The following is a 21338-nucleotide window of genomic DNA, read 5'->3' on the forward strand; positions in this document are numbered from 1 at the left end:
TCGGTTTGAAGAGCTTGCCAATAAGAAAAGAAAAGTCTCGTAGAAATAGTAATAATTGTCGAGAAATGAACTAGATAACATTTTTGAACGTAAATTACGTAATCATTCATTTTGGATTTATTTAATCGTCCATTTTAAGCAACAGTGGGCGGTGGCTTAAGTCAGTATGAAACTCAAACGAGAGACAACGCATCTCCCATTCTCTCAGATGGGTGCGCGCAGTCACAAGTGACATTGATAGCATGTTACCTCTGTGCGTGTTGAGCTGACTTTCCAATCGCGAGGATGTTCGTGAAACCATTGGTTTAAAATTATTTTAAAGTTGTCCCTGAGTCCCTGATTGCGACATTTAAGCTTGCCAAAAGTCGTTGAGTTTCATACTGTCGCATATTATTTCTTGAACGTTGAAAAGTTACCTATATTATGCATGTATTGTGACCATCTGTAGCTCATAACTAATGTAGGTATGCGGATTTTCGATATCTTAACAATTAGCACTTCTGAGCATTGAATTTTTTCATGTGTACTGAATAAACTTCTCATTTCCTTTTCATTAAAAGTGTAACAATACCTTTCAATGTTTATGTTTCATCTTTGAATGCCACTGGATTCAATTTACGTATTTGGATGACTAATCGATATGTAAATTAAAGTCCTAATGCAATCATACCTGCTCTGTTATGTCAAAATGCTACATTTCTGGGTATCCCATACTCAGCATTCTGGGACACAATGTAAAACCGATTTTCTATTCTAATGCACAAGCAGTGAACGAAAAAAAATTGTTCTTAGGCTTTGTAGTAGATTTCAACACGGATTACGCACTACGCGACAGGGCTACTTGCATACTGTCACCGGACATGCTTTTTACATCTCTGCAGAGTGAGAAAGTGAGATTGGAGGCCGGCCTCGGTTGTCGACAATGCCAGCGGCGCCCTATCTCCCGTCCCGGCCATCCGTCTGGCCATCGAAGGAGGAAAATTGCATTGCTCGCCAGGATATGGAGATGCATCGTTATCCTTGGTGTCGCGGAGGAGGGTTTTCGAATGGCAGGAGGAGGAATTGGTCTCGGTGATCAAGTAAGGCTAACGGGAAGGAGGTTTTCTGTCCCCGAGGAGGAGGGGAGATGTGATGGGTGGGGATGTGTAATGGAGGCGGAGAGCTAGAGGGGGCGGGGGCGGGAGATAGGCGCAGGAATGATTCTCATACGGGGCCCCGGCTTTCGTTTCCCCAAAGTTAATCCTTATTCATCTGTATCCAGCCTCGGTCGGGTTTAATCAGAAGGGAGAGGAGGTGGCGGTGGTGGGTTGAGGACTCGAACGGAAGGCAGAAGGGGTTATATGGAGGTTCGAATGTGGAAGGGGTGTGCGGGAAGGATTGGTCGACGGTGCTAGGGTATGGAGAGTGAGAGGAGATCAGCGGGAGGAGAGGGGGTGGTGAAATCGTGTGAAATGGGATGTGGAGGAAGGGAACTCGTGCTATTTTTTTCTCCTCTCCTCCGGGGAAAGTGTATATCAGGGATGGGATGTCGGAGGAGAGGAGAGAGGAATGCCTTTCTGCTTGCTACATGGGAAGGCGAAGGAAGGATGGCGGAGGAGCTGATTCTAAGGGGGAAGAAGGATAGTGTGTTTTGGGGGTGTTTGGGCGAGAGGGGGTTGAAGCCAGATCTGTATGAGAGGGGGGGGAGGGAGTATAGAGAGAGAGAAATACGAAGTCATCTCCCGGCACCCACACATATACATTTAGCCACACACACACTCACATAGTTACCCTGAATGAATATTCATGTTCGGAAGGCCCAGATAACAAACTTGGCTTGAGGATGGGTCGAAGGGGGTTTTGGGGGGCGGGCGATGGAAGGTTTTGAGAGGGTGGGAATCGAGGAGAGGGGAAGGAGTGAAACGAGGCAGAGACGATTTTGAGGGGAATGGGGGGATATAGGGAGATTTCCCCCCCCCTTCCTTTCCCACCCAGCGTATCTTCGTCTCCCCCTCCTCCTCAGCTTCCTCCTTATCCTCCTCGGGGCTCCTCGAATGATAACCATTTATATTAATGTATATTTCTCCACGTATCAATGGCTCCCAAGTTTGCCATTTCACGGCGCGGGTAAAATAGAACCCTCTCGGTCTCGCTTCTCTCTCTCTCTACCCCCCTCTTTACGTCTCAACCCCTCTCTTCCTCACCCCTTGCCTTCTCCCTATTCCTCTCTCTGTCTCTCCCTCTCCTCATTCCTCCTCATCGTACTTCATCTTTGCGTCTCCTTCATTCCACCTCCTTCAGTCACGGCTCTTATCCGAATCTTCCATGTCTACTCCCTTTTATAATCAGGCCCTAACTGTTTCCTTCTTTCATTATTTCTCCTAAACTTATTTTGAACGTTAATGCAAATTTTTTCTTATCTAATCGTCATTTGCTGATCAAAATCGTTTCCATTGCGCCCCAAAGAGGTGGAGTGTCCAGTGATAAATAATTATAAATTTAAATAGCTTATTTCCAATTACGGAATGAAATGGAAATTAGTTGGATATTAATTTGAATGCAGTCATTTGTTTTTCCTTAATTTTTTATTTTAGCTAGCTTACTCGCAATTTGGATGACACTGGACGCTAAAGGGTTAACTGCCTGTTGAAAATGATTATGTCTTACTTAAATAATTTATAAGATGTAATATAGATTTCAACTTAGCCTAATGGATGCATTTCTTAATCAGGTAAATATTATTTCATCAAATTAATGTCAGATGTATGGCTTGATAAATTGAGGCATTCACAGAACGAAATATCAGCGCGAATTATCCGCATTAGAACTCATGTTTTCTTATTAGCAAAGTTGTATGAGAAATTTTTATATTTTCTTTGTGTTATCACTGATATATTTATGGAGTAATTCATTTGTAATTACTTTGAAGTAATATATTTATAATTTTACTCTGAATGAATATCGTTTTCTTTGATTTATTGGCGAATCGAGGGCACTCCCGATGGGTGGAATCAATCTGCGAAAAAAAAACTAATCGACATTCTTTAATCGCGTAAAAATCTCTTATCATTTGTGTTAACACAAAGGATTACCTATGGGTCGTTCACATTTGTTTCCTATACATTTTTGGCCGATTCAAATCGAAAAAAAATCAATAAAATTTGAGAATTAAACTGAAAACTTGGTTGGTTTGCTTCATATTCCAGAAAATCAACTACTTATGATAACATTTATTTTAGAAGACCTCGAAAACGTGGTACTGATTAGTTATTTTAAATATTTCCCACAGAAAACGTAATAATATTCAAACATAATTAAACCTCTAAATCGATATGCATGGTAATTTGGACAGGAAACATTCCACACTTTTGTCAAAAATTGTTCGTAAATTGGCTACATCATCTTGCCATCGGGATGAGCGCGCCATTTTATATAGTGTGAGGTAACACCTATTTCTCGCATATTTTAAATGCAATTTCGCTAAAAATAAAAGAGCATTTCTCTACCATTTTCAAGGATGCAAAATTACGGTTTTTTCCCCAAAATTAAAACTTTATACCCAACCCTTTGACTCTATTCCTCCGTTGATAAAAATCTCAGAAGCTTTCCTTTTCTCCTTCCGACTCTTATACGTTTATATAAATATGTATTTTACTTTTTTTCTTTTTAGTCCTTTTACAGCCACCCAAGCACTCCTTCTCGCTCTCCACCCCTCACGTGGTCCTACCGAGCCCCTCATCTCTTTCTGCTTCTGCAAGTTTAATTTTTTTTCTCTCACCCTTTTTCCTCCCATCCCTCCCGCATTTCCCTTCGCTACGCCGCCGCCTCCGGTGGCGTTCCGTTTGTTCCTCGGTCCACCACTGTTCGTCGCTGCTCTCTCCAGATTTACTCTTTCGTCCTTGTTCACGAGTTGATCTTCTTATGCCGTTTACTTCCTCACTTTTCATGATTAACGCCGTCACGCTTCCGATATGCGCTGGATAAATACCCAGTTACCATGGTCAGGGTTCGTTTGTGTGTGGAAGGGGTTGCTACCGAATTTAAGTGTAGGTATTTGCGAATTTTTTCAACCTTTTAAATCGCAAGCAATATTATTTCAAAATTATGTGGTGAATTGTGATTACAATATGGCTGTTCACGCCATTTTCAATGTGTGTGTGGACTTCATAAGTCCTGTATTTTTAAAAAGAAAGTGTCATTTTTCAGTCAGTCTGTTCCCTCTGAAAATGCTCACTTATTATATCGACATATATGTAGTGATGGTGAGCTTTTTCTTGTTGGATGACGAAAATTCTCGATTACCACTAACATGAATAGATCTCGATTGCCACAGGCATGGATTTATCCAATGCATACAAAGGAATAAATATGGTGATGTGGACGCTGGTGCGAGCATACCGATACTCGGAGAGTGACATAGCTACGCAGCAACGTAATCCATGGCATTCAGCTGTCATTAACATCATACGGCATGAACTGAGAAGAGGGAAAATTGATTCTGGTTGGCTGTTTAAAAGTCGTTTCATTGCCGTTTTTCAATCTAAGTAGTTTTTTCAGGCTGGTTGATAGCCACTACAGATTGTAATATAACTTAGCTATGTGAGTGAATACTGCAAAAATTTGTTATCATATGTGTTTTCAAACATATGAAAGTATGAAAGCTATGCTGAAAATAACACCTCGGTCTTGAAATACTTACAAGTCTGAAGTAACCATCGGACAAGGAGTTGAGTGCGCATTATTCTACCTCCAATCCATTTTGTAAGAGATGAGTTAAGATATAGCAACTTGAAATACTATATAAATGAAGGCATTTATTTTATTATTTCTAATGGTCTACGAATAGTTTTTTTTTTTTTTTGGGATAGAGGTACCTGTAATTGTCGACATATTCGCTGACGTAGACGGAAGGGGCGAATTGAGGTTGGCGAGAGTTAGGAGTGTTAGATGTGCATGATCACTCGTAACCAACGTAAGCTTATTTATAGCAATATGAATAATCATTCACTCTTTAGATTTGGCTTTGAGCTTTAACATGTAAGTTTTTCATAGTATCCTCGATTTATCTCTTGTCATTCATGAATTTAATGAATCCTTAATCAAAATTTCATTCTGCAGTTGGAGTAGATTTAGCATCGCATCAAATATCATCTATTTGATGCGACTCTATCGTTCTGGAGCTGTGCTTCCAATATGGACGCGAATCGGTGTATTTTGGTGAGGCACGGGTACATCATACTGCTGCGATGGAAAGTCTCCGAGTTTAAATACAGTTGAAGGCTTCAATCACAAGCCTCGTCATGTGAGGAACCCGGGGAAAGAAACTGATATGACGCCCCCTTACCATTAATTCGTTCAGCTCACGATTTTTTAGCTCACTATTGGTTGAGCCGACTGTCACTAATGTAAAGCAACTTTCCAAACAGAGCAATCGGTGAGAGCAATATTGTTGATTGGAAAATCAACACCTTGATTAGATTTTCATTCTTTTATCATTATTTATGGTCCTTCTTGTCCTGATATTATAATCCGTCTTCCTCTCCAATTCATTTCTTGGACCCCGTCGAACAATCTCTCCTTTTAAGCCACTGCATAACCCCTATCATTCCAAGGGGAGGTACCATTTCGTAAGACTATTCCAACATAGGTTCAAGCCCTCCATCCCTGATTTCACATGCAAAGAGTAGTTTATTCCTAATTGCTTATAATGTGATGAGATGAAGTTTTGTGGGTGTAGGAAAGGGAGAGTTTAAAAGGGTGCGAAGGAGGGAGAAAAAGATTGGAAAGGGGTGGCCGGGTATAAGGAGAAGATTTGTTTAGCGGTTTGGCGTAAGAGGATAAGGACGTTTTGGAGTAAGACGAACGGAACGATTTGAAGGAAACAAAATGGAAGGGCGGAGTGTGGCATTGGACGGAAAGATTGGTAGCAATGCATTGATAAGGATGATTAAATAATTCCTGGAGTAGAGGTTATATATAATGCAATAAGTTGTTAGGTAACGTTTCGGTTTATTTAAAATCCTTCATAAGGGCTATGAATGAAAAAAGGAGAATACAGTAAAATATAATAATATACAATATTGATACATAAATAAAGGTTAAAAAAACACTAAAAAAACTGTTTTGTAACCTTAATTATGTATCAATATTGTATATTATTGTATTCTCATTTTTCATTCATAGCTCATAAAGATACAATCGTGATTTTACATCTCAGCGCTGTTAGCATTATTGATGAAAAACTTGAAGAATTTCGAAAACAGTTTCAGTGACACAAGAGTAAATCCTAAGTTGACAATTTGCTCTTTGAGTTTTATTTTTAGTTTTAGCAAATAGCTTTCCTCCTTCCATAAATTTTGATTTTCTTTTTAGCCGTAATTCCCATTTCATTTTACAGTTATTAGCATATTTTAAAGTCATAAATGAGGGTAGGTAGATTCATTAATTTTTATTTTGTCTTAAACATGAGTTATTGCGTTTAATGTGAATGCGAGAATTAGATAGCGCCAATTTCCTTACGTGGGCTTGCATTATGGATGCCCTTTGGAATGACACGCGCAACCCGATTTCTGTCTCACCTTCTCTCGCTCGCGCACACTTTCCCTGATTCTCGATGCCTGGAAACCAAAGGATTGTCTCGGCGCGCGAGGAAAGCGCAAATGGAAGGCGCCCGTGGCTGTGATAAGGCAACGGAGGAGTAATGGCTTTGGATTTTGGATGGACGGAAGATAAGGCGGTGGCGAAAGGATAGGCTATATACCCAAACACACGTGGAATCCGCCGTGTGGAGCCAAGGGGTTTGGAGCCATTGGTAGTGTTAGTATGGGAAGGTCGAGCAGTAGGAAGTGTCCTTTGGGACTTACAGGAAGGAATATTCGTGGCTCACGACGAGGGAAATGGGAGGGACTCTCCGAAAGATAACTGTTGAGTCTGTTGGGATAATGTTGGGGGACGTGGAGGGATATTCAGCCCTAGAGGTGTGAAGAGCCGCGCGGGAGGAAGAAAATCAAAGCATGGGAATACGGCTAGGAAGGAAGAAGCGTGGCATGAGTGAGCTATAACCTTGAGGCTCCTTGAGACGGCAAGAAAATCAACGAACGAACAAGAGAATGGCCAGAAGCAGTTTGCATGCCACCGCGCGATGTTTGTAGAGTTATGCGACTTATATAGCCGGCAAGAGTAGTATCACTGCCGTATTGTCAACGCGTGCTTCCTCCCCAGATATCTCAATTCCGCTTGAATAGTGGAGAAGCAAACAAAGCCTTCGCTGTCTTGCAGCACATATGCAAAATTTTAGTTCTGAAAATTATTACAACATAGTCATTAGGAGGTATAATCTCTCTCTAGTTGCATTGAAAAATCACCATTAAAGTAAAGGCGGGGTATGGTATGTATTCAGCAGATGCATGGGATGTATTGGCTAATGGATTGTAACTAAAGAGAAAAGAGAATGGAAATTCCAAGAGGTCTCTTGCTATTCCAAACCAACTAGTTGTCCCTGAGTCGCTTTTCAGTGTACTCATTGGGTACTGAGACGTAGATATCTCTGATGACTTCAAAGGCGTATCTGTAATAACACAAAATTTCTCATGATATTGCGTTGTGGTTTTGGATTGATCGGTAGGATGTGTTAAATATTTTATATCCCCATATATAAATTCATATTCCATCCACCACTTCCAATGAATTACTACACAGCCATTTGTAGAGTAAAAAATTAAATGCGGTAGACTCCAGTATAACTGAGGAAAAGCTTAAATGATGTTATCCTTGAGTTTTTTCCGTTATCCTAGCCTTCAGATAAAAAAAGCCACGAATTAACAATTTATTTAAGGGACTCATTGCTATGCTTAAAATTCAGCAATAAAGTAGGTGTTGAAATTCTTCATCTCCACCTGTGTCTTTACTTGGTAGTTTTATTATGAAAAGCTACAATAGTCTTGACTCCTTTTTTAGTGGTTTTTGTCGGTATTTGGATCACATCACCATCAGAGATAAAATTATTCATATCTTTTATGTATGAAAGATTCACATTAGTCAATTATGTGGTGATTATATGCGTCAATCATCAAAATAAATCAGTAAAATGGCGTATGGGAATTAAATATCTTTATTATTCGATAAGTCGTCAATAATGAACCAATTTACTCTAATTCTATCATATTTTCTCGATATTTGAACCTTTCACATTTGAATGAGAGGCCGATTTCCAAAGCCCCACTCCAGATCCGCTCGTAGGTGAAAGAATTCGCTGTTGAGAGTTATGGAGACTTCGAAATATTGGCCTCCAGCGTGTTATGAAGTCGGGAGGACTGGGGAAATATCGAACTGGAGAAAGTGAACGCTGTTTCGGTTGTGTCGCTCTCGAGATATAGAATGGAACGCCGATAGTTAACTGATAGTGCAAGGGATGGGGGTGAAGAAATGATGAGGGAGTGAGGGCTGTGTAGGGATTTGGCTGGGAGGGAGAATGCGGGGTAGGAGTAGTGACGTTAGTCTTTCGTATGCATATATCGCAGGGAATGTTGAAGCAAATCCACCATTCGCGGCACTTTCTTCCGTTTCCTTACCTCCTCCCCAACCTCTGAACCATCTTCTCAACCCTTCCTTCCCCTCCAATGACACTCCAGTGTCAATGTCTTATTCTCCCGTTGCTGTTCAGTCTTGATTCTCATTCAACATTGTTAGCCCTTCCGGCTGCGGTACGACTGTTATGTTGCCTGTGCGTGTGTAGAAGACGATTGGCTTGATCGGGAGAATGTGACGATCTTACCGCGGACTTGCCAACAACTTCTTGTAATTGGGGAAAAACAATTCATACATTTTGGAACTAAATATTGCAGAGGTTATAATATTATATGAAAAGCCTACTTTTATGTATGGTGTAAAATGGAGAAGGTATTCGCTCTCAATTCACTTGTTTTTACCCTGAGGATAGCAGCATAGCAAATAGCCAATGCATATCTAGTCATGAAAAATATTTCTTCAAAATAATACACTGATAGAAATTACATATTCGGAATATTCTGAAGTTCAAAATACGGCGGACATGCCAGTAATTAATGGAAGAGTACCTAGTGAACCGTATACTTTAAAAATTTAGATATTTACGCAGTATTAAATAAAAAGTGATGAGCTAGTGTTGCTGGTGGTAAATACCAGGGTTACACAGCAAGAGAGGTGTCTACCACCAATAGATATTACTTTTTACTCACAAATTAAATGTAAAGACTATGGATATTGTTTTATCGTTGGACCGCATAGTCTTTAAAATTAAATAACTTTGTTGATTCCGAATTATTTTGACGATTCCGTAACATTGAATCTATACTAAGGCTAGGGAAAAATAAATTAATAGATTTAAATGCGAATATTGAATCATATAGTAAGAAACTCGTTTTGTGACCTTTATACCTGCCGATTAAAATTTTCTACTCATGTTTCGCCCTGGGGAATAATATATACGAAGTTCAAGTGGTAAATATCGTATGAATCACTCTATTAGCTCTTGCTCTAAGAACCTTTGAATTCTTCATCTAGTGTCACAATCCAGCTAGTAATTATAATTTTTTGTATGTGAGGCGGATTAGGGATGCGATAAGATTATCGGGGAAAATTCAAGCTAAACCATCCCATATTATCGTTTTTGTCGCTTACATACCCTTATATCAGCGCTGAATCATTTGTCGACTACTTTCAAGTATAGGTCTAATTTTAGTCTAAATACGCACGATGAAAAATCGACAGAACGTCAATATTACGTCATGCCTGTGTTACAAAGAGCATGGAATATCCGCCCGCAGTGCATGCGATGAAAATATGCTACTTTTTGTCCATGCTAAAGATTCTCTATTCTTTGTCCCTTAATCGTTGGAATCCAAAGCCAACAATGGCCATTCTTTTGAATCCGAGGAGGTTATTTGTTATTCGTACTCCAAGAGGACACATCAACGATGACGGCCGTTTCATGCTCGGCCGTGGGATTTCGGATACTCCGCGCTGACTAAACATGTTTGTGTGTGCTTCCTCCCTCATTCGGTGGAGGGCAAAATATGAAACGAAAAAGAACGGAAGATGAAACGAAAGGGTCCCTTATCGATGCAAATGGTGGAGGAGGAGGCGTATGCGTGTACGACAGACGGAAGGGAGAGTGTGAGCGGTGGGGGAAGTGGATGTGTGTAGGCGAGAGTGGTGTGAGGTGACAGGAGGGAAGTCGGATGGGTAATGGCTTATTTTTCCACGCCACGGCGTCCATTCTCCATGCCTCACCCTCACTCCCTCCTCCTCCATCTCTTTTCCCTCTTCCCTCCCTCCCCCTAAGCCTTTTGCCTTCTCCTGATTTGTCGATCAAAAATTCATGAAGCCGTCCGAAGCCTCGCAGGCGTCTCTCTCTTGAAAGAGAGCTTGACCACCGCCGCCGTAAGGTTTACCAATTTTCCCCCGGAGCGCTCTCGCTTCTCTCCTCTTCGCCGGGGATAAAACGTCCCGCCTCGGCAGAAAACACGGTTTGAAGCCTTGCTCACGGGCGATGACTGGGAGTTTCTTATTTTTTGGTAATTCTTCTTTTTTTAAGGTTGAACGAGGAAGCGAAGAAAAAGGGTCGGACAAAGGGATGTTTGGCGTTGTGGACACACGTAAGGGGAATACAAAAACGTGGGTTCGGTCGCGTTGTTAGGGATGGAGGTGGAGCGAAAGGGTCCTTCCTCTATGTGGGCAGGAGACTGTGGCGTCAAGCGGCAGCATCATCATCCTCTTCCTCTTCCCATCAAAGGCCGAAGAGTATCGGAAGGAAACCTTTCTGGCTCAGCCGTTCCTAGCCCATACGTGATCTTGAATAATTTGCCCCGGCGAATTCAATGAATCGAGGAAATGTGTCTAAACGGTATATCATAAAGGCTGACAGCAGCAAATAATTTGCATTAATTACTGAACAAGCGTGCCTTTGAGGATATTATATTGACCTTGTGTCAAATATTTTAAAGTATTTTTAAGTCTTCTTATTAAGTATTTTGCAGAAAGACTTTAAAATATTTTAAAGTTTTTATTCAAATCTATATTCTACTCTGTTTGCTGGCAAATAATCTGTAATTATTTTCTACTTCTAGCCTTGGTTAAAATCCAAGAAAACATCGTTAATAAGCCTAGGAAAAATGGGCGTAATTTAGGATATTAAATGGGCAGGCATCGACAAAGATTTATAATGGACTAGCTAACCCGGTGAATGTGGTATTGCCTGATTGTCAATGAAAATTTTAGTTAAACTATTTATAAATCAAGAGAGGCTTTACTGATTTTAATAATTTTTATTTACTGCAATAAATTAATAAAATAATTCAATGAAATTACAAAAATAAGCATTTTAATGTTAGAAACGTATTATTTTTATTCAATCTACATAGGGTAGCCTGGGTCATGTATGCGCGGATTTATTTCAATGAATTTTCTCATTTTTATGTCGTAACTTAGGAAATTTTAGACATTTTGGTATTATAAAACATTTGACTGACGCTCAAAATCTCGTGAAAATAGACCCTAGCAGCATCAACATATCATGACTCGTAGTGCGCTAGCTACAACTTGGTTCGGAAAAGGGCACTGCGTAAACGTACCCCGGTCTACACTTCATATCGACTTAATACGCCTGAGTCAAATACCCTCTGACATACAGCAATTTTTGTTTTGTTTTGGGGCGGAAGATGCGGATGGTTTATCAACACGTGAACATGCAACATATATTTGACCATGAGATAAACATGACGTTTCTAGATTCAGAGCAGGACCACTCACCTTGTGATTTGATAATCTTCATCGAGAATACATCACGACTTGAAAGTTGAATTCGTATTAACCCAAAAGGCATAAAGTTGGGATCATGGGAATCCTCGGAAGGAGAACTTCCTCATTTTGGAATTAACCGTTGAGTATGGTTGCGGGAATTACATTGATCATCAGATTTTTAATCACCAAACGCGTATGATTGCATAGTTTTGGATGGTTTGGGTTTCGAATCTACCTAACACCGAACCTACCTTCAGCTGCAAATTGTGCCGTGATAAGCCACGCACATCTAAGTACTTTCAAAATTCATATGGCTGGTAGGTGACTTCGTCATTGTTTGTTACACAATCAATAGATGGTTGTTGAATAGAGAAATAATGCAGAGTGAAAACTATTTGATCCTGATATACCAAGTTTCAGTCACATCTTCGTTCCAAGTCGCCAAAATTGCTCGCTCAATCAACTAGCTATTAGTGCTTTTGGTGGTTGTCAACCATGTTCGTGAATTGATTGGTTGTTTAGCTCATCTTTCGATGCTATGAAATTGGAAAACTCCCGAGGAAATGAAATCAATCCCCTATACTTGCCGACAGGTACACGGCCATTACTGTTAGTCAACAATTCCTTGGAGGTTTGGTTACACACTCGGTAAAGATATGTTTGTTTGCATCTCAATTCGAGCTGAGCTTTTCTTGAATTAAATGACTTTAATATTATTTAATATTTTAAACATGTTTTAACCCTTGAAATATTTTGCATATTTTTAACAAGCTCAGTCATTAAATTGGTTAAAACAAAGCAAATCACCTATTTTAGACAACTTGATAGCTTATCCATTGCTACCTACTCTTATTAAATAACCCTAAGATCAAGATAAATTTTTTCGTGAAATTTTACTATTTTTTAATGTTTATGTTATCTGGGGCCAAGACGAATCCAAAAACCAAATATCATTAAAATCATTGCAGCAGTTCTCGAGTTATAAATGATCTAGCGAACACGATTTTCGACTTATTTTATGTATAGATTACCAAACAAAAGGCGTTAATGTATGTGTTTCGAAATCGTATTTCTTTTTTCCACTTTTTTTATATTTAGGAGTTCTGTTTCACTTTTCTGGCCTTTAGAGTAATGGGAGGAGACCTGACTAGATCAGCAATTCCTACTCCACTATTGAAAATAAATTATTTCCTCTCTGTTCAAACCTACTACTGAAGGAGGATGACAGTGGATAGATCGCTTGGCTACTGGCCGAAGGCTTGCGGGTTCATATTTCGAATGGATTCTTTGGACACACACCGCAAAAATCTTGCATTTCCATTTGGTCTGCAGAGAGGAACCGGTCCCCTTACCATCGATGTGTGAATTTACACCTGTGGTGTATATTGGTTTTAGCTCTATGCTCATATGCCCTGAATTCTTAAAAATACCGTTAATTTCTGCACATAATTTGCATTCTGCTTAAGACGTCCTCATTTTTAATCGAGCAGAACATAAGAATTTCCCACGCATAATGTCGTCTTTAGAGGATGGCATTCAGCTATGTAGAGGTCCTACTGTGTCCAATGACCTGAAAAAACAGTGACCAAGTTTGACGGAGACCCAAGTATGGCATTAACGCCATCAGTTGCATTTAATTTCTTGTACCTTCGCAATCTTCGATTCCAGTAATGATAGTAACTTAGAATTCTAAGGTTTATATGATTTCATGTGTTAAAAATAGGTATCTTATTTGATTGAAGAATTTTCGCGAAAAAATATGTAGGTACTTACAATGGGCAAAAGTAGGGTAGGTTTAGGCCAGGATAGTGAGTATTTTTTCCATCCGTGATAGAGATATTCATGACTCAAGTTCGTCTACGAATAGAAATTCGGTGCCTTGTCAAGGCCTTTGATTAAAACCGCACACTTAGACGAAGGTATTTTTGATTTTTACCTAGGTGCCACTTGAGGAAGCGCGGTTCAACTCACTTTACCTTTGCTCCCTATAGAAAGAAGTGTAACAACAGCATGGAGTTATTCTACATCGTTCAGAAGATGTATAATAACCCAGTCAATCTAATTTCGCATGCTATTTTTTATTACGGATAGCGTACATAAACTTACCGGCTTAGTTGTATTTTTCAGCAGGTATGACTGCGTAGGAAGAAAATGGCCTTCATATAAACCACTTGCCTTGTTTTTTATCATATTGCGGTGATCACCAGTTATCTCTTTGATAATTGACCATCGTTTTAATTCGAATCGTTAAATGCTAAAATTTCATTTTTATCTTGCAGAATGATGCTTATCAGTGAATTTAAATTTATTATTGTTGTTTTAACGTAGGACGAAATTAATCATCCTTGTTATCATCCGCTGTCATATTTTAACTACGATTTCGAATGGATATGGCACGGAATGTTTTGTAGGCAGATTCGATTTCAGAGTAATTTTTTGCCGCAAAAATAACTATTGCATGTCAACGCGATGAAATTCAAAGGAATAATCACAAAAATAATATTCCAGGTGAGCAATCGAGCTAAAGTCATTAGACATTCCTCAAAAATGCTGAGATAAAATGCTTACTTCTGTATTTTTCTTCAAAATATATAAAAAAGTATAATAAGAAGTATTTTTTTTCTTCCACTTCATTTTTCAAATAGCACTTCCCTATTTTTCTAATTGAACCACCTCTGGAAAAGTACTGATGCGTTAAATTTCGCTTCGGAAAGCTCGGATTACTCTTCGGTTTTTAATAGGCCTAAAAGGACCGACTCAGCTTTACCTTGTATCGACAGCGAAGGTAAGGTTTAGGTACGAAATTAAGGCCTGACTCGGGAAGTATGTATGTATATCAGTGAGAGTCTATTTATATATGTATGAGAAGCAATGTTTTTGGGAAACGAGGGAGGAGGGGAGGAGTGAGTTTGTTCGTCGAAAGGCTGTTAGCTCCACCGAACGACGAAGCACTCGTCTAATACGCGATGGCTTTAATCAATGGGGCCAATCAGGGGGGCGTCTCACACCCACCACTCCACCCCCTAAAAACACAACCCTCACTCCCCAGACCCCTTAGCTCGCAAGCACACTCCCGCGCCCCATCCTTCCTGTTCGTCACACACATACCCTCTTCCACTGTGGCGCCATCAATTATTAATTGCCTCCCCGACCACGTGCGAGGAGGATTTGCCGTAAGCGACTCCTCCTCTCCCCTATTCACCTCCCGCCAAACGTCTCTCCCCTTCCCCCTCCTCCTTCTCCTCATCCACTTTCCCTGCTTCACTCAATGCAAGTCTCGCATTTTTAATCATCACCTTCGTTAAACCCTTTCTTCTTCATCACCTTCCAACTGTGATGGCTGAGATGGTTGAATCGGATGTAAGGAGTCATTGTGCACACTGTGCACTGTTGAAGTTTTAACCAGCCATGAGGTCTAATAATAATACTTAATTGAAAGGCTTATATTACAGAAGCAATTAAGAGGAGATATATTTTAGAGAGGCACGGAGAAAATCATTTTCGGACATCACTATTTGTCTAGGTTTGGCAGAAACGATTAACTTTGAGAGATATTTTACCGGAAAGGTAGGTGTAGGAAATGGTTTTTTCCTGATCAGCAACTTCTTCAGATGCTAGATTGGACTCAATTCGCGCATTTTTTACATTTATTTATTTATGTTTATTTTTTTATATTTGTTCAACGGCTGGTATCCTAAAACCTACCACCCCACGCTTATAGGGGCAGCTTGCTAAGTATAGGTAATCAGAGGCAAAACTGGAAAGAGAGAATAATTTATTTTTGAAAACTATAGTAATAAATGAAATGGATGAAACATCACCGTTAATAGCTCGAGTTCTTCCTGGATTGAACCACACTATAATATGATGTACTTTGAAAAATGTGTTAACTGGGAAAATGAGGCAACTTGCGAGGTAGTATTTAGATATGTAGAGAATTAGACGTAAGACTGGAAAGAGAAAATTTTATTTTTCTCATTTATTTTTCAAAACTACGAGTATCAAAGTTGATAAAACATCATTTCCGTTAATTATTTGAGTTCCTCCTGGATTGAGACTCATAAGATGTAGTTTTTAAAAATTGTTGCCTCGTAAGCCACAAACGTCTGCACTGGAGTACTACTTCTGTGATATAGCGTCACCTTTTTATTTTTTTACGACTGAACACCTATATTTTTGCAATTGATTAGTTATACTACTGCATATAGTGGAATCATTGCGGATATTGATACTCTAGCGGTTATGGAAATCAATTCGTTCAAGTTCTGAGGGATTAGAACGAGTTTGACGAGTTGAAAGATAAATTGGCTTTTAATATTTTAGCATCAGGGGGCCTTTTTTTCGTTTCTGTCGCCTATTTTACTTTTAAGTCAACGTAAATGTGAACTGAAGAATAAATAAGCACTATTAAAGAGTTACTGCTTAATTACAGTAAACCATATTAGTATTTCAAAGCCAGTTGCCTATTATTAGTTCTCCGTGTATAGTAAATATCCACGTGTGAAAGGTTTTTTTATTTTGCCATAGAAAATAATTTATAGCCACAGATTTCGTCCTTACTCTGTGAAATTTTTGGCTGTCTAAAAGAAACTTTCTGCAGTCATAACATTTAGGGTTTCCTATTAACCAATGAATTTCACGGAAATGTGTCCTTTGTAAGTTATACGAGTGGGATAAAATACCTTGTTCAAATTATGAGGCGCGTTATTTGCATTAATTAATATTTTTTTAATCGATGTAAAATGAGTCAACGTACTTCATCAGAAAACTGTTTACGTACAGGTAACGTCTGAATCATTGCGACACTTCCTGCCAACTCGCACTCGTTCATAACTGTAAGGTTTGCTCTCGCCCAAGGGACACAAAATACGGTTCGCAAATGAGCTGAGGAGACAAGCAGTGGAATTCTCCCGGGAAATTCCACAGAGCTTTCTCAGTCCATTTTCTTTCGGTGGAAAAATTATAACTGCGGAAGGGAAAATGCAGAAAAATGGTAATAAAGTTTTGGTCGTTCTAATGAGATAAATTACTCTCGCAGATAATATGCCGGGTAATGGCTTGTAATTTTTCTTTCGCCCGCATCTTTTTTCATCTCTTAGCCATCAACATCCTTCTTCCTTTCCCGACCGTGTTTCCTCGACTTCACACCCTCTGATCTTAGTTTCTTGTCTTAATCCCATACCACCCCTCTCATCCCACCTTGCTTTCCCTCCAGGCCACCGTACTTAGTCACCATTCATTACGGATTAAGGTTTTTTTAATGCATCTCAACTCATTACGTTTAGCCTATAGTGCCTAAAGAAATGTATCGCTCATTTTTACTCATTTATGGCACCTAGCGAATTTTTTTAGTCCCATTAAAAAAATCATTTCGACGATTTACAGAAGAGAGGTTTACTATAAATTCAGAAATTTAATTTAACAGAGTTCGGGTACTATAAATTAAAATTATGTCACGTTTAGCACATAAAATTAAAATTACGTCACAGTTTGGTGTTCTATACATTACGTGAGCAGTGATTTTGCAATTTACAGTTGCATTGGTTAATCGAAGTGTACGATAGAAAGAATTAACCAGTCACCATGAGCTTGGTATGTCTTCAATTTATAGTAATATTTTAGTTCGCTTTTATTTCCTTAAAAACTTTCTACCTGAAACGTCGCCTCTCTGTTTCTAAGCAAGACAGTATGTATTTGTCAACATGTACGTCTTTCATATCTGCATCTCTAATTTTTGTATTCATTCAACCCATTGCGACACTTATTTGGGAATAATTGATACACATATTCTCATTTTTAAAACCATTCATTCTAATTATATCTTATTTTCTTTTTACTTACCCATCTTATTTGAATGTTACTTACCCAAATTCTTTGTTTTTCCTCTACATAACATGGTTTTTTTCCCGCCATTTAGTCGCACTGAATCATTTTTCTTAGTGTATATTGTTCCTTCCGGAGAATTGAATCACTTCGATTCCATTTTTATTACGTATCCTGCCCAGTCTCATGTGTTTCTTTGATTTTCCTGTGACAGCATAGCCTCGTCCTTTCCTCGCTCCGCCTCCCCGCTTCAAATCCACCGTGCCTGACTAAAACCTTTGCCTCTTTGCCATTAACCTTTTCTTTTTGGGGTTGTCATCTCACCTCATTCGTCCTCGTTTGGTAACCCTTTTTTCCACCGAAAAACGCATCAGTGCTCCTTTGTATCTGCCTCCTATATTTCCCCCACTCTTCGAAAAAACACCCCCTCCCATACCACCGTCGCATAACATTGCCAAGGCCTGCCCACCCCTTCCTCATTGCCACTTAGCTTCACTGGTTATGTCTTCTAACGAGATATATTAATGCACGACCAGACACTCCCCTAATCTAAAACTCCCTTCCTATACTTTTCCTCCCACTCCCGTTGTGTTAGAGCGTCCCTCCATCCACCAACCTTCAGTGCAATACAGCAGATATCCGCTCCACAGCTACTCTTTTCTCACACCCCCATTCTCACCCCTTGTGCCTCTTCTCCTGCCTCTAAATCATGCCTAATTAAAACAAATACATACCTTAATTACCCTCCATACTCTTCATATACTCCCCTCCTCCTCCTCCTCACAAGTTACGCCCAAACCCCGATCTCTCTCCGTCTCGATCCCAGAATTCCCTTCGGCGGCTTGTTTTTATTATAGTGGAGTTCTTTTTTCTCTCTATGCCTACTTTCCTCCCTTGTTTTTTGTTAATTGAATATTTAAACCATGAATGGCTCAGTTATGTTTGATTCACGTTAATTTAATCTCTACGTAGTAATGTAACGTTTAATTATGCTAAAAACGTAAACAAACCACGCAAAGTATTCTGTTTAAACTATTAAACAAGCGATGGTGTGGAAATCTTGCTTATGTGATATGCTCAACGATGAATTTATTTTATTGGAAAAAAGCGGGAAGACATTCGAATGTAATTGCACTTAAAAAAATTTTATTCCCGAATGGGTTTCCCATCACTTATTTCAAATTTGAGTTTGTCATTTTTATAATATTAGTCGTTTATTTCTGATGCTTAATGATTTTGGGGAACATGCCAGATGTTTGGAAGTAGACAATTACTTAGGGCTAATGAGGATCTCTTTTCATGGTAAACATAAACCAAGTACTGTTCCACAAACTTATTTTTATTTTCTGTCAACTAGTTTCAACTTCTATAACGTCATTATCAAGACTAACAGCTTATGACGGTGTAGACGTTGAAATTAGATGACATCATATAAAATAAATTTGTGGAATAGTACTTGGTTTTTGTTTCACCATGAACATTTCATCGTTCCACCAAGTAATGCCCAAATCATTTCTCTCTTTTTCTTCAATATTCTTTCTTTTAATTGATATATGACCACATTCGTTTCGCTACCCAGTTCTCACCCATTTACTTTTTCCACTGTAGGTACTACATTTTATCACATTTTTCACCTTATGCACCTCTCATTTCATGATCCGTATCCACAAACTTGTAAATACCTTGTAAATATTTACTGCATTCAACATCTTATCCAACATGTAGAGCATTTCACCGTTTTTATTTCTTTTCCGTTATCTTAACTTTTCAATCTTCCCGCGGGTGTGTCTCGCTAGGTCCGTTTTCATTCTCATGCTCTAGGGTTTCTGTATCGTCAATAAAAATGCTAACTTCTTGCTAGACCCTTTGCATACCCAATCCCTTAGGTTCTAATAGAAGGTTCGCCTCTTCACCTCCATCATGTTTAGTGGCCACTAAATTCAAAAATTTTATTCTAGTCCTATGATTGATATGCTACAGTCCTCAATCTTCGTGGTATCCCTCTATTCAGTATATTTATTTTATCGTCATAGTTGGTTAAAAGGTATATAATGCATCCTTTTTATGGTCTTTTATTCTCTTAAGAGCATTAAATTCTTTCAACAATTGGGTTTAAAAAAATGTATTGGTTTCTGTAGTGTGCTTTCCCTCTTGGTGAAGATTAGGGTACTATTCTGCTATGTTCATCCTGTTATAGACCTAAAATCACTGTCTTTAGAATCATTTTAGGGAATAACCACGGAAAATTACGCGCGCGCCTTATGCAGAGTCGATCACATTTATTATTACGATTAGCTCATAATAAATAGTCGATGACCCGTCATTTCTGTATCTATATTCACATAACTGAGACATAAATTGTGATGATGTAAAATATGTTCGTGGAAAGAAACGTTGTTTTCTTCGTTGGTCTTACTCATTTTTATGTTTATTCGTAGCAATGTTTCAATTTTTGTTATTTTGTCTCTACCTCACCATATTTTAGGAGTTAAATGTCGCGACGTCCTAATACTTTGCACCTTGCGTAATGCGCCAACCAAAACATTTCGGAAGATAACTCCTCATTTGCTTCAGATGAGGACCAATACAAATTTTTGCTCCAGGAATACCTTATCGCATTAGACCCAGATGTAAAAAAAGGGGCACTTCATTTGTCCATAGTATTTTTCCCGCTTTTAATTCTCATAGAAACTGTTGTTTCTTACGAGCTCCAAAACAAACCAGCACCGATTTTCCGCCATCCTATTTATGAGTATTTATACGTTCCGCAGACTATCATAAACTACCCTCGCGGACCGCTCGCTGCCTCTTCCCCATGCTTTTCGAACCCACCCTCAACCCCGCCCCACGGCCCTTCGTTCCCTCCCCTCCGAAAAACCCTTGATCTTCCAACATTTGTCTCCCGGACGACGAGGTGGAGGATAAAAATTTCCTTCGGCCCCTTTGAACTAATACATCAGCCATTTTATTTCGAGCGGACCCGAGGTACATTTTCCACTCTATCAGAATGTAGAAATGGCTTTCTCCTGTACCTGAGGACGGGTGCGGGAGACGAAGGGTAGGGAGTTTGGGGCCGGGGGAGGAAAAAATAATAAAATAATAACTCATCCGCTTTCCTCCACTTGCTCAAGTTTTCTCCACGCCCTCGTCGCTAGGAGTGAGTGAGAGAGAGAGAATCGTTGCATTGTGAGATGTAGCTGGTTTTTGGAATTTATTTTTTCCCAGGCTTATGGGGGAAATGTGAAGGTTTTCTGTTCGCGTGTGTGTGTGTGTTTGCATCCTAGCAGTATTTACAAATGGCGTTATGTGGTGCTCCCTCGTGTGGTCCCTTCACTTCTGAACGAAATGAATGGGTGCTGTTAATTGTGTGACGCTTGAGAGTGAGAGAGCGGGGGAAAAGGAGGAGAATAAAAAAAGGAAGTGCAGAAGATATGAGGATAAATTTTACTCAAGATAAGTACTGGTTGGTACTGAGAGTCGTTTTAACTGAACGGGTGGGTGGGATGGAGAGGGAGGAAGTGTTTTCGGCGGAAGATGGGGGTGGAGACACGGGGCATGGAGAGATACAGCCACCCTTTTAAGAGGAAAGGTGGAGGATGAGGTTCGCGAGGAGGATCACGCGAAGGGAGGAGGAAGGGGGTGAGAGGGGTTGCTAGGTGGTGGGGGGGGGGTGAGGTTTGGGACAACGCTGGGTTTTTGGTGGCAAGGAAATCATCCCGGTCGAAAAATTACGGACTCTGTTTTCTCTTTTCCTTGGA

This window comes from Ischnura elegans, chromosome 3, assembly GCF_921293095.1.
Source record: "Ischnura elegans chromosome 3, ioIscEleg1.1, whole genome shotgun sequence".
NCBI classification, from domain to species: domain Eukaryota; kingdom Metazoa; phylum Arthropoda; class Insecta; order Odonata; family Coenagrionidae; genus Ischnura; species Ischnura elegans.